Below are 14,393 nucleotides of genomic sequence, written 5' to 3' on the forward strand. Positions count from 1 at the left end.
TCCAGATGAACAAGTTTCAGATGTAGATCATGAACAAGTTTCAGATGCAGATCATGAACATGTTTCAGATGCAGATCATGAAGAAGTTCCTACAAATAATAATTAGCAAATTGTGGAAGTACCAGAAACATCTTTAAGGAGGTCCACGAGAATCAAACGTCCTCCTAAAAGGTATGATGATTATGTTACTTCAGTTGCTTTAACCGCTAATGATGATGAACCTTTGTGCTATTAGGAAGCTGTAGAAGGTTCTAAAAGTGATAAGTGGAAAGAAGCTATGAAGGATGAGATGATGGCATTAGACAAGAATGCCACATGGGATATGGTAGAACTTCCTAAAGACAGAAAAACTGTGGGATGTAAATGGGTTTACAAATTGAAAAGGGGTGTTGATGATACAGAGGACAGGTACAAAGCAAGGGTGGTCACAAAAGGCTTTTCTTAGAAAGCAGGAATTGACTTTCATGAGATATTTTCACCAGTTGTAAAAAATGTTCAATTCGGATTGTGTTAGCATTAGTTGCTTTACTTGATTTAGAATTACACCAACTAGATGTTAAAACTGCATTTTTACATGGAGATTTAGATGAGGAGATTTACATGGAACAACTGGAAGGGTTTGTTCAAAATCACAACAAGAAATTTGTCTGCAGGCTCAAGAAATCATTGTATGGTCTGAAGCAGTCGCCTCGACAATGGTACAAGAAATTTGATTCTTTCATGATGAGTCAAAATTATATAAGAGTGAATATGATCATTGTGTTTACTTTAAGAAATTGAATAATGGCATGTTCATTATCTTAGTGTTATATGTTGACGATATGCTTTTAGCAAGCAAAAGCATAAGTGAGATCAACAGGTTAAAGGCTCAGATGGCTAGGACGTTTGATATGAAAGATCTAGGAGCAGCAAGACAGATTTTGGGCATGGAGATTTTCAGAGACAGGAGCAATGGTAAGCTGTGGCTATCACAAAAGAAGTATATTGAGAAAATACTCTTGAGGTTTGGTATGAACAATGTGAAGCTTGTTTCAGTCCCTTTAGATTCCCATTTTAAGCTTTCTTCAAGTTTATGTCCTAATACAAATGAAGAAAAGCAATATATGTCTCAAATTCCATATGCCAATGTAGTAGGTTGTTTGATATATGCAATGGTTTGTACATGACCAGATATTTCACATGCAGTAGGGGTTGTCAACAGGTATATGGCAAATCCAGGAAAAGAACACTGGTCAACAGTGAAATGGGTGCTTCGGTATCTGAGAGGCACAAGTGATTATTGTATCACTTATAACAGAAGTAGTGAATTTGTTTGTGGATATGTTGATTCCGATTTTGCAGGTGATTTGGATAAGAGAAGGTCAACTTCAGGATATGTCTTTAATCTTGTAGGTGGAGCTATAAGCTGGATGTCAAAGCTACAAAACATTGTTGCTTTATCCACTACAAAAGCATAATACATAGCTGCTTCACATGCTTGCAAAGAAGCGGTTTGGTTGAAAGGTTTGTTTGGTGAGTTTGGTAGGTTGCAGGACAACATCAAGTTATTTTGTGATAGTCAAAGTGTAATTCACTTGGCTAAAAATCCTGCCTATCATAGTAAATCAAAGCATATACCTATCATGTACCATTTTGTAAGACAGGTTATCACTGAAAGGGGAGTCTCTCTTGAAAAAGTGCATACAAAGGAAAACTGTGCAGGCATGTTCACGAAACCAGTTTTGTTAGAGAAGCTATGAAGGTGTCTGGCTTCTTTTGGCTTGCAGAAAAGATAAAAATAATAATGGAACAGGGTATCAGGCTAATTGTTATCAAGGTGGAGATTCTTGAGATTTATTTTAATTAAATTTGGAGAAAATCTTGTGAATGTGACAACAATAGGATTTGTTGCTAAATTGACTCCATTTAATCTTGATGAGGAGCTATTGCATCCTATATTTGTTGTGAGTGAATTTATGATTCAGTTTCTACTCCCAGCTATAAAATATAAGCCCATAGAGGCAAATGCGTAATGAGGGATGTGAGGTGAGTGGGAGAGCAAATGAGAAACTCTGCTATTGTAATCTTCCAGTTGATGAATGAGATTGCCGATGCCTCTGTTTGGTGGACGTAGCCCAAATTGGTTTGGTGAACCACGTTAAAATCGCTGTGTCTTCATGTTTGTTTATGCTGTGTGTGATTATTTAGTTTCTGCTGTGATTTTTGCTCCAACAAAGTTATAGGTGTTATGTGGCCTTTCATTCGGTTGCAATATAGCTGTGGAGTCATATACGTTGATGTCATGTCACATTCTCAAAGAGCTTGTTGGTGGAAGTTGCAACTGCTTAGACTTGGAGATGAACTTTCGGACTTGGTAGTCATGGGGTGTGGTCCAACTAGATTTTAACTAGTAGCAGAATCAGCTAAACACGGCCTAGTTGTGGGTCTTGTTGGGCCCGATATGCCATTTACTAATAATTATGGTGTGTTGGGAGGATGAATTTGAAGCTCTTGGTCTTGAAAATTGTTTAGAGAAAAGTTTGAAAAAATACAATTGTGTATTTAAAAGGAACAAGCTCCCCTTAACTGATGATCCTATGGTCATATGAGACGAAATATCCTTCGTGAAGAAAAGTTAAAAAATATTTGGTTGTTTCAGGTGTGTTGAAGACAGAGTGCTATTTCTCAATTCCAAATTTGGGAAGTTTATCAAAGCAAACGATGGTCATAATGTTCTCTTTTGTGAAAATGGAGTGGTAGTTCCCTGTAGGGTTGTTACTGTTGCATCAGGGGCAACGTCTGGAAGTTTTTTGCAATATGAGGTAGATGGTCCACTAGTGGGTGTGCAGACCACGTATGGCACGAAGGTCAAAGTTGAAAGCTCTGCTTACTACCTTGAAATAATGCTTTTCATGGGATTACCAAGACTAGATGAACTAAAATAACAAAAATCTAATTTGAAGTCCAACATCTCTTTATGCCATACCATAATCATCCACATGTATTTTATTTGAGGAAACTGGTTTAGCTTCACGCCTTGCAATGTCATTTGAACCATTGGAGAAGAGACTAATTACATGCCTAAAAATGTTGAGAGTACAAATTTCACATTTATATAAGGAGGAATGGTCTTAAATTCCTTTTGGTGGATCATTGCTAAACACAAGACAAAGCATTTTGGGCCTTGAAGCTGCAACATGCGTGATTCTCCCATTCACTGGATTTTCTGTTGACTTCTCTTTTTCAAAGGCTCCATCATACGAAACAACTATTGCAAGTTGTCTGAAGGACGAAAATGGTGATGGAGCTATAATGCCATATCAGCCAAGCACAAAAAATGCAGCGTCGAGAGCATGGGAAAGTCTTTGCTCTCAAGGGAAAAATTGGCAATGGGTACTCTTTCTTTTTGGGCTTGAATTGATTTTGCAGTTGAATAATGATGGGACTAGAATGTTCTTTGAAAAAAATTTCAGCTACCTGAGTGGATGTGGAAATGATTCATTGGGGCAAGGATTTCTTTAATTGATCTTATGTAGTTTGCATTGGTCATGTTTATCATGGCTCAAAATTACATGCGTTATTGTTTAATAAAACATTTGATATCAAATCCAAGAGGAGAAAAATTGATGCAGACATATGCGACCTAATTGGAAAATGAGAAATGTGACCTGCATTCTTTCTTGGAGAATTATGCTCTTTAAGTTGCGTGCTGAAATGGTAGTGATCTCCCATTAATATCTTCATCGGCGACTTGCCATCTCCACATGTCCCAATTCTCAAGTGCGACTTGGCCTTACCAATAAAAATTGCAGCCTCCCTACTTAAGGTGCATGCCATGGATTCATTGTGCAAATTCTAAGCGCAACCTCCCTTACAACTGGAAAATGCGACTTTTCCTTACCAATAAAATTTGCAACCTCTCTGCGCAAGCAATATAATGAGTACGCAAATAGTATTGACAATATTCCAATTTGTAACAGTTGCCTTCCCCAACAGTCAATATTATTGTGCCAAGTGTCCATCACACACGTTTTTCTTTAACTAGGAAGGATCAGACTAGCATTTACATCGACTAGTGTAAAGAAAAGTGAACTATTTTCTCGAGATCTCAACACACAACACAAGTATCAAAACATAACGTGGATGTGAAATTTGATATAAATTTGAACGTATTAACAACAACCGCTCTTGATCAACCCGTTCCACATGAAAAGACTATTTTCAGCTTCAAAATACTAGATCAAAAGTCTTACAAGGTGGACTTGCAATACTTTCATGATCATGTGGGATTGAGCTCAAGCATTAGTTTGGAACCTACTCCCATTGGCGAGGTCTCTGGTGCACTTGGTAATGATGAAACTTCAGTTGGTGATGATATGGCATTTGACAACACGTCAAGCACATTTTCATTGCAGACATTGGTGTTTCAAAGGATGAGTACATTGCAATTGTGATCTTAGCTAATTAGAGGTTAGAGGGACACTATGAAGGCCTCCTATCCACATATAGTGAATCTTATTTCAAATACTGCAGCTGTGGTTGAATTCACCCACAATTTTTCGACAAATGAGAACACTTATACAATTGAGAGTTCTCATGCTAATGATCATCTTACCATAATGAAATCAAGACTTGAAAATCGTCAGAAACCTGGCACACTTATTCAACACGAGTGGAGTCCTAATCACTAGTAACAATTTATGGAGAATTCGACACTAAGGCTCTTGATAAGAGTGCCAAAATTGGTTTGTCATTGGCATTAAAGCCTTGAGATGATCTAAATGAAAAGCAACGAAAGTGATTGCTAGAGAAAATGAAGTCTATGAACTTGAGCGAATTTAAACAAGTCACACTTATGATATGCATTAAAACTAGAAATTGAAGATGCACTTGGTCTTAAACCCATTCAAGGCACAAGTCACGTCCTCAGTTGGCAGTGACGTTTTTCTTTTTGTGACATGCATTGTAACCATGAGATGTGACCAGGTTGAGGTCGCAAATTGCTTTCACAACCCTCTCCTTCCCATGCAACCTAATAATGTGACTTGTTCTAATGAAACTCAAGAAGACTCCTATCCCAGGTCGCACTTAAAGTTATTAGTGGCACCGTCATTGAAAAGTGTGACCTGCGGAGTGTGATTTGCAGTTAATAAAGGTCAATGTCTAGTGGTGGAGGGCGCCTTTCAGATGGTGAGATTCAAAAGAAGTTGACATGGATCAATGCTACCTTACAATAATTGATAAGGCTCCTACCCTGTAATTGATAATTCACATTTCAAATTGACAACAATATTGTTATATCAATATTTGATTGGATATGTGACTCTCTAGTGCGATTATTCTGAAGTCATAAGCCGCGCAATTTGTTATTAACAATACTATATTTTAAATTGCAACTAGTCATGTGAAAAGAAACTGCACCCAGACTTGATCTTCCCTCCAACAAGTATTATCATAGAGCATATTGATTTGAATTGTTTTGATCCATCATTAGCAGATGATCCTCAAGACCCTTTAAAACATCATCACTCCAAAGTGTGTTTTAGTGTGAATTCTTTGGTTCTCACAACTACAAATAGACTTCAAGATGTTGGAGCAATTATTATGTGCACACAACATTCAAGATCACAATATTCATGAGCAACTCAACTTCTTACAAAAATATTAAAGTGATCAACTGCTCTGGCTAGACATAGACATGGGGAATTATCCCACAAAATCAATTGAAATGTGAAAGAAGTTGTGAAGAATTTTATGGTTTGTTGTCTCAGAGATAAGCTGGAGAAAGTAATGATGAATACAATTAGTTTCAAAGTTATACTATTCATATGCCCATTTTATCATTATTAAGTGCAGATGCAATCGTTGAACATGGTGAAAAGGTAAAATATATGGTAGGTTACATAAGTAAAGGGAAATCAAAGTAAGATAAGATAAATGAATCACATATGAAAGATCACAAGATGGGACACTAGTAAGCTATTATTTAGATAAAATAGTCATCACCTATTATCTTATAAAGATGAAACAATTTCTTGAGCTCATATTGCATTTCATCATTATGATTTGCTTGATGTGCATCAACTCTTGAGGGAATCAACCATATTATACCCAATTACTGTTCCAAAACTTCCAAGATAGCCAACAAAGAATTTTCCACCCAAGTTCAGGAAAAGATGTGTATATTGAGGATGAAATAAATGAGGATCATAAAACCCATAATGCATTTGGATAACAACTAGAAACAAAAAGCTGCATTGTCCCAGTAGATGAATCGAAAGGAAAGCAAAAGAAAAGGAAAAGGCCAAAGGGACACCAGAGAAAAATGACAATCAACATTGGCTATGACCCTCTTTTAAAACACGGTTGGGAAGCTTAGAGTGATGCTGCACATGCTATGTTACGATGTGGAAATAAACTGTATATGGGTCCAAATTATTATCTTTATTTCAATCAATTTGTCATGTTTCTAACTTTATTCTTTGAATGCAAATCACATGCAAATATTTGTAACCATTATAAATTGCTTGTAGGTAGAAGAGAGGAAATAAGAGTGCTGGCCTAGGAGAAGGAAGCTAGGGTTTCCTATCGAGGCTAGATAACTAGGGTTTCAACAAACAAGAAAACTGGCTCCATGTAGTTGCCTAAGGCACTGTGTAAACATCTAACATGGCAAATGAACATTGCCACCTTGTTCATTAGCCTGTGTAAATCTACATATCATCACAACATATATGCAACAAGCATTCTCGGGTTTTGAGAAACCTCTGCATTCTCCTCATAATTCATCTATTGCCATAATGTAAATATTTTTCATCATAATATCAATAGCTGTGTTGAGATTGATTTAAGCATGTAATAATCATTAGAGATGAAAGAGCTGTGAGGAAACTCAAGGGTCATGAGGGTAGATGAAAGGTCACAATAGGTGAACACTCACTTCATTTCTATAATTATACACTCATACCTAATTTGTAAGGGACTTTAGCACTTGAGCTAGGGCTAGCATTAGAAGTTGATTTGGGCTTGAAAAGCTAAAAGCATCCGACTCTTGGATGTGTTGGGTCCCTATAATACTAGTGATTACCCCATTACTATTGTAGTTATACCCCTTATTTATATTGTTGTGCCCCTATTACCCCCATATTGTTATTTCTGTGACCCATAGAATCCCTCTATTGTTATTTTTGTGGCTTTATATTATTATTGTTAGGTCGGCTGGATTATATTGTGACTCCTTAGACTCCTATATATAGAAAGGAGGTTTTGTCATTTTTATCATCCAAGAATTGTTCATTTATGTAATGTAAAGGAGGTTTCCCCCTCGAAGAGGCTGAATTCTAAGGCGTTGATCTATCTTTTCTATCTTTTCTTGAGCTGGTTTCATAACATTTGGTATCAGAGCTTTGAATTCTAGGGTTTCGCTGCTCCAAACAGGTCATCGTGGCATTTTCGCTATAACTTTTTTTCTGTGACGTTTCAGAAGTCGCAAAAAAACCCATTTGAGAAGAAATCGCGCTGAACCTTGGGTCCGAATTTCAGAACTTTTCGCACGATATTTGCGGAGATATGATCTGAGGAAGTTGGTCTTTTGGCAGACTCCTGAATTACATTCAAAACAGGTGACCTGGGGAAAATCGTCATAACTTTCTCTCTGGGGATCGGATTGAAATTTCATAAGAAGGTACAGAAAGAGGACAGACTGTAGTTTCTTGTATGTGTGTTTCAGATTCAAAGGTTGAAACAGTGACTCGTGGCACGTCGTACAATTTCGCTCTACTGAACTAGTCTAAAAGCAAGTCACTGTGGGAGATTTCACATAACTCTTCCTTGGAGAATCCAATTTGGCTCAGAATTGTGGCATTGGAAAGAGGATGCAGAAGGCTACTACAGGTAGCAATTTTAGAACTGGATGATCTGAAATTACAGAGATACATCAGATTCAATATCAGGCTTCTATAAAGTGAAAAAAGGTGTGTAGTTTTTTTTTAAATTTTTGTGTAAGCTTGGTTTAACGGAATTCAAAGGGCATAGTAAAGCATTATTATCGGTAACTGATGCCCCGAGGAAAGAAAATGCAAACACCTAGTAAGGAACCTGAAAGCTCTAGCATGACTCATGAAGAAGAGGAAGAAATGCTACATGATATATCAAAATTACAAGAACAAGTGCAACAAATGTCACGCTCACAAAAGCTAACAGAAGCTAAGATAAGTGGCGTGGAATCTAAGGTAAATAGCGTGGAATCTAAGATAAAGGGCATGGAAGCTAAGATGGATGATTTGAAGACAGATTTGAAGACAGACATGGAAGAATTGAAGAAGTTGCTACAAGAAAGGGTCACTAATGGTGAAAAGGTAGTAAAGGAAACTCATGATGAGAACAAAAGAAATGTTAATCATGATTCCATAGACGCTAATGTTGGATCGAAGAATCACCATATTCCAAAAATCGATATGAGGAAGTTTGATGGCAAGGATCCCGCCACATGGATATTACAGATGGAGCAATTCTTCGATCTCAATAATGTGCAAAACGCACAAAAGGTACGTATGGCAACTGTATATTTGGAACCAAATCAGTTTGTATGGTATCAATGGCTTTGCTCTCGTAAACAATTTATCACTTGGGCAATTTTTACGGAAGAATTGATAGCACATTATGAAGATACAAAAAGCAACACTTTTTTTAGCCAATTGATAAGTCTCAAACAAAAGGGTTCAGTAATGGAGCACATTGAGGAGTTCCAAAAATTGAACATAAGGGTAAAAGATATTCCAGAGGAGCATAGGATTGATGTGTTCATAGGGTCTTTAAAGGATAATATCCAACATGATGTTCGCCTTTGGGAACCTGATTCATTAGAGAAGGCATTCAGGTTAGCAAGAAAAATGGAAAGCAAAATTATGGCAACCAGGAAGCATACCACTCACAACTATAAAGACGGAAGTGTTGTTGCCCCTAGTCTTCCACAACCTATAAGGTTGACACCACAACAATTGGAAGAAAAAAGAGCAAAAGGGCTTTGTTACAGTTGTGATAGCAAATACACTAAAGGTCATAAGTGTGCTGAGAAGAAATTATTCTACATAGATTGTGAAGAGGAAGAAGAAAAGGAGCAAGAAAGGTCAAAAGAAGAAGATATACTCCAGGAACAAAGCCTAGATGAAGAACAAATAAATCCGACCATATCTTGTAATGCATTGGCGGGAATTACCACTCCTCAAACCATCAAGATAGAAGGACAAATCAAGAAGAAAAAGGTAATAGTGTTGATTGATTCAGGAAGCACCCACAATTTTATTCATTGTAGGGTAGCAAAAGAATTGAATTGCTTCCTATATCCAGCACCAGAGTGTCAAGTGATGATTGCAAATGGAGGAACAATAAATTGCTCTGGAAAGTGCCATAATATCAAGCTATCCATGGGAGAATATGTATTGACTAGCCCAATGCTTTCCATTCCAATGGGAGGTGCTGATGTTGTACTAGGAGTCCAATGGCTACAATCCTTGGGTACAATAGCTTTTAATTTTCAAGAACTTTTCATCAAATTTTCTACGGAAGGAAAGGAAGTTGAATTAAGGGGTATTGCAGGGAAACTAATCAGCTCTAATGGCATGACAAAGCTTCTAAAAAAGGAGCAAAGAGGTGTAATTGCACAATTATGTTCGCTAGATGTTTCCACATTGGAATCATCTATTTCTCCAGATCTCCAAAAAGTCCTGGACAATCATTCCAAGGTATTTGAGACTCCCAAAGGTCTCCCACCTATGCGTGATCATGATCATGCTATTCATCTGATTCCAGGAAGTGTTCCTCCAAACATCAGGCCGTACAGATATCCCTATGTCCAAAAAAGTGAAATTGAACGTATGGTTGCAGAAATGCTAGAGGCTGGTATAATTCAACCGAGTCAAAGTTCTTTCTCAGCTCCAGTAGTATTGGTGCACAAGAAGGATGGATCATGGCGCATGTGTCCGGATTATAGGGAGCTCAACAAGCTCACTATTAAAGATAAGTTCCCCATTCCTGTTATTGATGAATTACTGGATGAATTGCATGGATCAATTTACTTCACCAAGTTGGATCTTCGTTCGGGATATCATCAAATCAGAATGAAGATTGAAGACATTCCGAAAACGGCATTTAGAACTCATGAGGGTCATTATGAATTTTTGGTCATGCCTTTTGGCCTTACCAATGCACCTTCAACATTTCAAGGTTTGATGAATTCAATTTTCAAACCATTCCTTAGAAAATTTGTGTTAGTATTTTTTGATGATATACTAATCTACAGCAAGTCTTGGAAGGATCATGTTGAACATGTTGACAGGGTGCTACAACTATTGGAGGAGAAACAATTATATGCAAAAAGATCCAAATGTTTCTTTGGAGTCCAGGAGGTGGAATATTTGGGTCATATTGTATCTCATGAAGGAGTTAAGGTAGACCCTAGCAAAATTAAAGCCATTAAGGAATGGAAAATCCCCACATCCATAAAGCATCTGCGAGGATTTCTTGGGTTGACAGGGTATTATCGCAAGTTTGTTAAGAATTATGGGAGAATAGCAGCACCTCTAACAACATTATTGAAGAAAGATTCATTTTCATGGACTTCAGAAGCAACAAAGGCCTTTGAACATCTTAAAGAGGCAATGTGCCAAGCACCGGTCTTAGCTACACCGGACTTCACAAAAACCTTTATTGTGGAATGTGATGCTTCAGGAAATGGAATTGGTGTTGTTCTAATGCAAGATGAAAGACCCATTGCTTTTGAAAGTCGTCCAATCAAGGGAAAGTTTTTAAGCAAAGCTATTTATGAGAAGGAAATGTTGGCAATACTCCATGCACTTAAGAAATGGCGACCCTACCTAATGGGAAGACACTTCAAGGTAAAAACGGATCATGATAGCCTTAAATACTTTTTAGAACAAAGATTATCCTCTGAAGAGCAACAAAAGTGGGTCACAAAGATGTTGGGTTATGACTTTGAAATCATCTACAAAAAAGGGAAGCAAAATGTGGTGGCAGATGCACTCTCAAGAAAGGATGAGGATGTGGAAGCATTGTTGTGTGCCATTTCTATTATCCAACCAGATTGGATAAACGAAGCAAGGGAGGAATGGAAGAATGACGAAGAAGTGTGGGCACTTATTCGAAAGCTACAACAAGATTCCAGTACTTCTGATACATTTAGCTGGCAAAATGATTCGTTATGGTACAAAGATCGCTTATACCTCTGTAAGAATTCCCAGCTAAAACAAAAGATTCTTATGGAATTGCACACTTCTCCCTTAGGAGGGCACTCAGGATTTTTAAAAACTTACCACAGGGTTAAGAAGGAATTTTTTTGGGATGGCCTTAAATCAGATATTCAAAAGTTTGTGGCGGAATGTTTGGTTTGCCAGCAAAATAAAGTTGAAACAATTAAGACACCAGGTCTATTACAACCTTTATCCATTCCAAGCCAACGTTGGGAGGAGGTTTCAATGGATTTTATCACAGGTTTACCCAAGTCTGAGGGAAAGAGTGTCATCATGGTGGTAGTTGACAGACTTACCAAGTATGCACACTTTTGTGCATTATCACATCCATTTAAAGCCAGTACAGTTTCTACTGCATTTATGGAAACAGTTCAAAAGCTACATGGAAACCCAAAGATTATTGTAAGTGACAGAGATCCCATTTTCACTGGAAATTTTTGGACAGAATTATTTTCTTGTCTTGGTACTCAGTTAGCTCATAGCTCATCTTATCATCCTCAATCTGATGGGCAAACTGAGATAGTAAAAAAATGTTTGGAAGGATATCTTCGTTGCTTTGTATCTGATAAACAGACACAATGGGTCAAATGGTTGCCTCTGGCTGAATGGTGGTATAACACTTCCTTCCATACAGCAACAAAAATGACCCCATTTATGGCACTTTATGGGTATCAACCACCATCCATCACATCATATTTAAGAGAAAATTCTAAGGTTCAGGCAGTGGAACATCACATCGAACATCAACAACAAGTCCTCCAACTCTTAAAGGATAACCTCGTGTTGGCACAAAATAGAATGAAACAACAGGCAGATCAACATCGCAGTGAAAGAAGTTTTGATGTAGGTGATTGGGTATTCCTACGGCTACAACCATATAAGCAAATGTCCCTAAAGCAAGCTAAGAAGGATAATAAATTATCACCAAAGTATTATGGTCCGTACAAGGTGTTGCAAAAGATTGGTACTATGGCATACAAATTGGAGCTTCCTGCAGCTTCTCGATTGCACCCAGTTTTCCATGTTTCATGTTTAAAGAAGGTTATAGGTGACAAGCTCCCAATTCAAACAATATTGCCAGAACTTGACGAGGAAGGAAAAATTATATTGGAACCGAAAGCAGTCACAGAAACAAGAACTCGACAGCTACGAAATCGATCAATTTCAGAGTATCTTATCAAGTGGAAGAACTTATCCGCTGAAGATTCCACATGGGAGGATGAGAATTTTATGCAGAAGTATCCAGAACTACTCAAGCGTTGAGGACAACACTTTTTTGAAGGAGAGGGGCATGTTGGGTCCCTATAATACTAGTGATTACCCCATTACTATTGTAGTTATACCCCTTATTTATATTGTTGTGCCCCTATTACCCCCATATTGTTATTTTTGTGCCCCATAGAATCCCTCTATTGTTATTTTTGTGGCTTTATATTATTATTGTTAGGTCGGCTGGATTATATTGTGACTCCTTAGACTCCTATATATAGAAAGGAGGTTTTGTCATTTTTATCATCCAAGAATTGTTCATTTATGTAATGTAAAGGAGGTTGCCCCCTCGAAGAGGCTGAATTCTAAGGCGTTGATCTATCTTTTCTATCTTTTCTTGAGCTGGTTTCATAACAGGATGCTTGTAGGGTGAGTGGTGGTGAGGTTAGGGTTTTTGCATTGGATAATGATATGAGCAACCCATGTTCGACTATTGGGATTTGATGGATTGCAGGACATGTACTTGCATTTTCAGTAACATTAATAAGAAGTAATTTGCTTTCATTATGGATTCTCATGCATCTTTATGATGGTTTATTGGCTTTCTTGTATTTCCGTCATGTTTGTATGTGTGCTTTCATGTGGGAATATGTTAATGAAATCATTCTTAACTTATAACTTTCATGTTGGCTTTGAATCTATGCTTAATTATTCCATGCCATGCCAATAAGCTACTGTGATCTGATTTGCAATTAACCTCTGAGCACGAGTAAAGTGTCTCAGATCAGTGAAGGAAGAGCCGAGGGTTTCAAAATATCGCAATGATACAAGATAATAGAAGAAATCAAGTGAGGGCTGATCTCTTACAACCCCAACACAATCATACCATTCACAAATACACACAATAGAGAGGTTTTGCACCCTAACTTGTGCACAATTTATCTAATATGTGTAGGGATTTTGCATATCTAGTGCATAGGTAAGGGGTCGATTCATCTTGGAGGATTGATCAATGGTTCTTGTGATAAAAGGGAGTTCCTCCCTTGTCCTAATTCTCATAAAAAAATCCTTTGTTGACAAAGAATAATAAAAGACACACAATTTTGCAGGTTTTCCCCAGAGTTGGGGTTTCCTGGCTATATCTTATGTTCTATGTGTTGATGTATTTGTCTTCTGATTTATTCTTATGTTGTGCATATTAAGTTAGAAAACTCAGTGTATTTGTGATTTAAATTTCTAACATATCAATTATTTATATTTCCAAGTTTTTATACTTTAAAATTGCAAATCACTTTACTAGATTTTAAGGAAATCTAACATCAACATCAACACTTAACACTCTATATACAAACCATTATTATATTAATTTAAAAAACATATAATACACAAAATATCAATTTCTTAACAATTTACTATTCGATATTAAAAATTATTCATCATCGTTACATCTTCATAAAATGTAAAATTAATTATAAAAAATAATATATTTAAATAAAATTATCTTGAAGTTATTATCATTAAATTTGGAAAACATCCTTTAAGCCACATTAAAGAGTGATGAAATTGTTGTTAATAGAGTTTTATGTAAGTAATGTCCTTACTATAAATTTGAGGAGGATGATTGAGATGTTGAAATTGTATTTTGATCTTTTAATTTATATATTATTAAAATTTGGAAAAAATAATTTATAATAATTATATTATATAGAGATAAATTTAAGAAAAAGAGATTTAAAATGACCTTTACCAAAGAACTTCCATAGTGATTATGAAGTTTTATGGATATCGTTGATTATATATACAAATTTATCCTTTTATAGCTTACACTTTCTCTTCATGTGAAAAAAAATAAAAAAATTTACACTTTCACTTAATTGGTTGAATGGTAAATCTAAATTGGTAGAGTGTGTACTTAGATATTTAGTAGTGACATCACAA

The 14,393-nt window shown here is 36.6% G+C and overlaps 2 pseudogenes; both read left to right on the plus strand.

Annotated features, from left to right (window-relative positions):
• The first annotated feature begins 2,011 nt into the window (after positions 1-2,011).
• On the plus strand, positions 2,012-3,626 carry LOC149155512 (lycopene epsilon cyclase, chloroplastic pseudogene; annotated as a pseudogene).
• A 290-nt stretch (positions 3,627-3,916) lies between these two features.
• LOC149155513 (mitochondrial outer membrane protein porin of 36 kDa pseudogene) lies at positions 3,917-4,750 on the plus strand (annotated as a pseudogene).
• Positions 4,751-14,393: the final 9,643 nt, after the last annotated feature.

The sequence above is a fragment of the Pinus tabuliformis genome, chromosome 9 (assembly GCF_031772625.1).
Source record: "Pinus tabuliformis cultivar Carrire ecotype Pingquan chromosome 9, CPIR1, whole genome shotgun sequence".
Taxonomy (NCBI): domain Eukaryota; kingdom Viridiplantae; phylum Streptophyta; class Pinopsida; order Pinales; family Pinaceae; genus Pinus; species Pinus tabuliformis.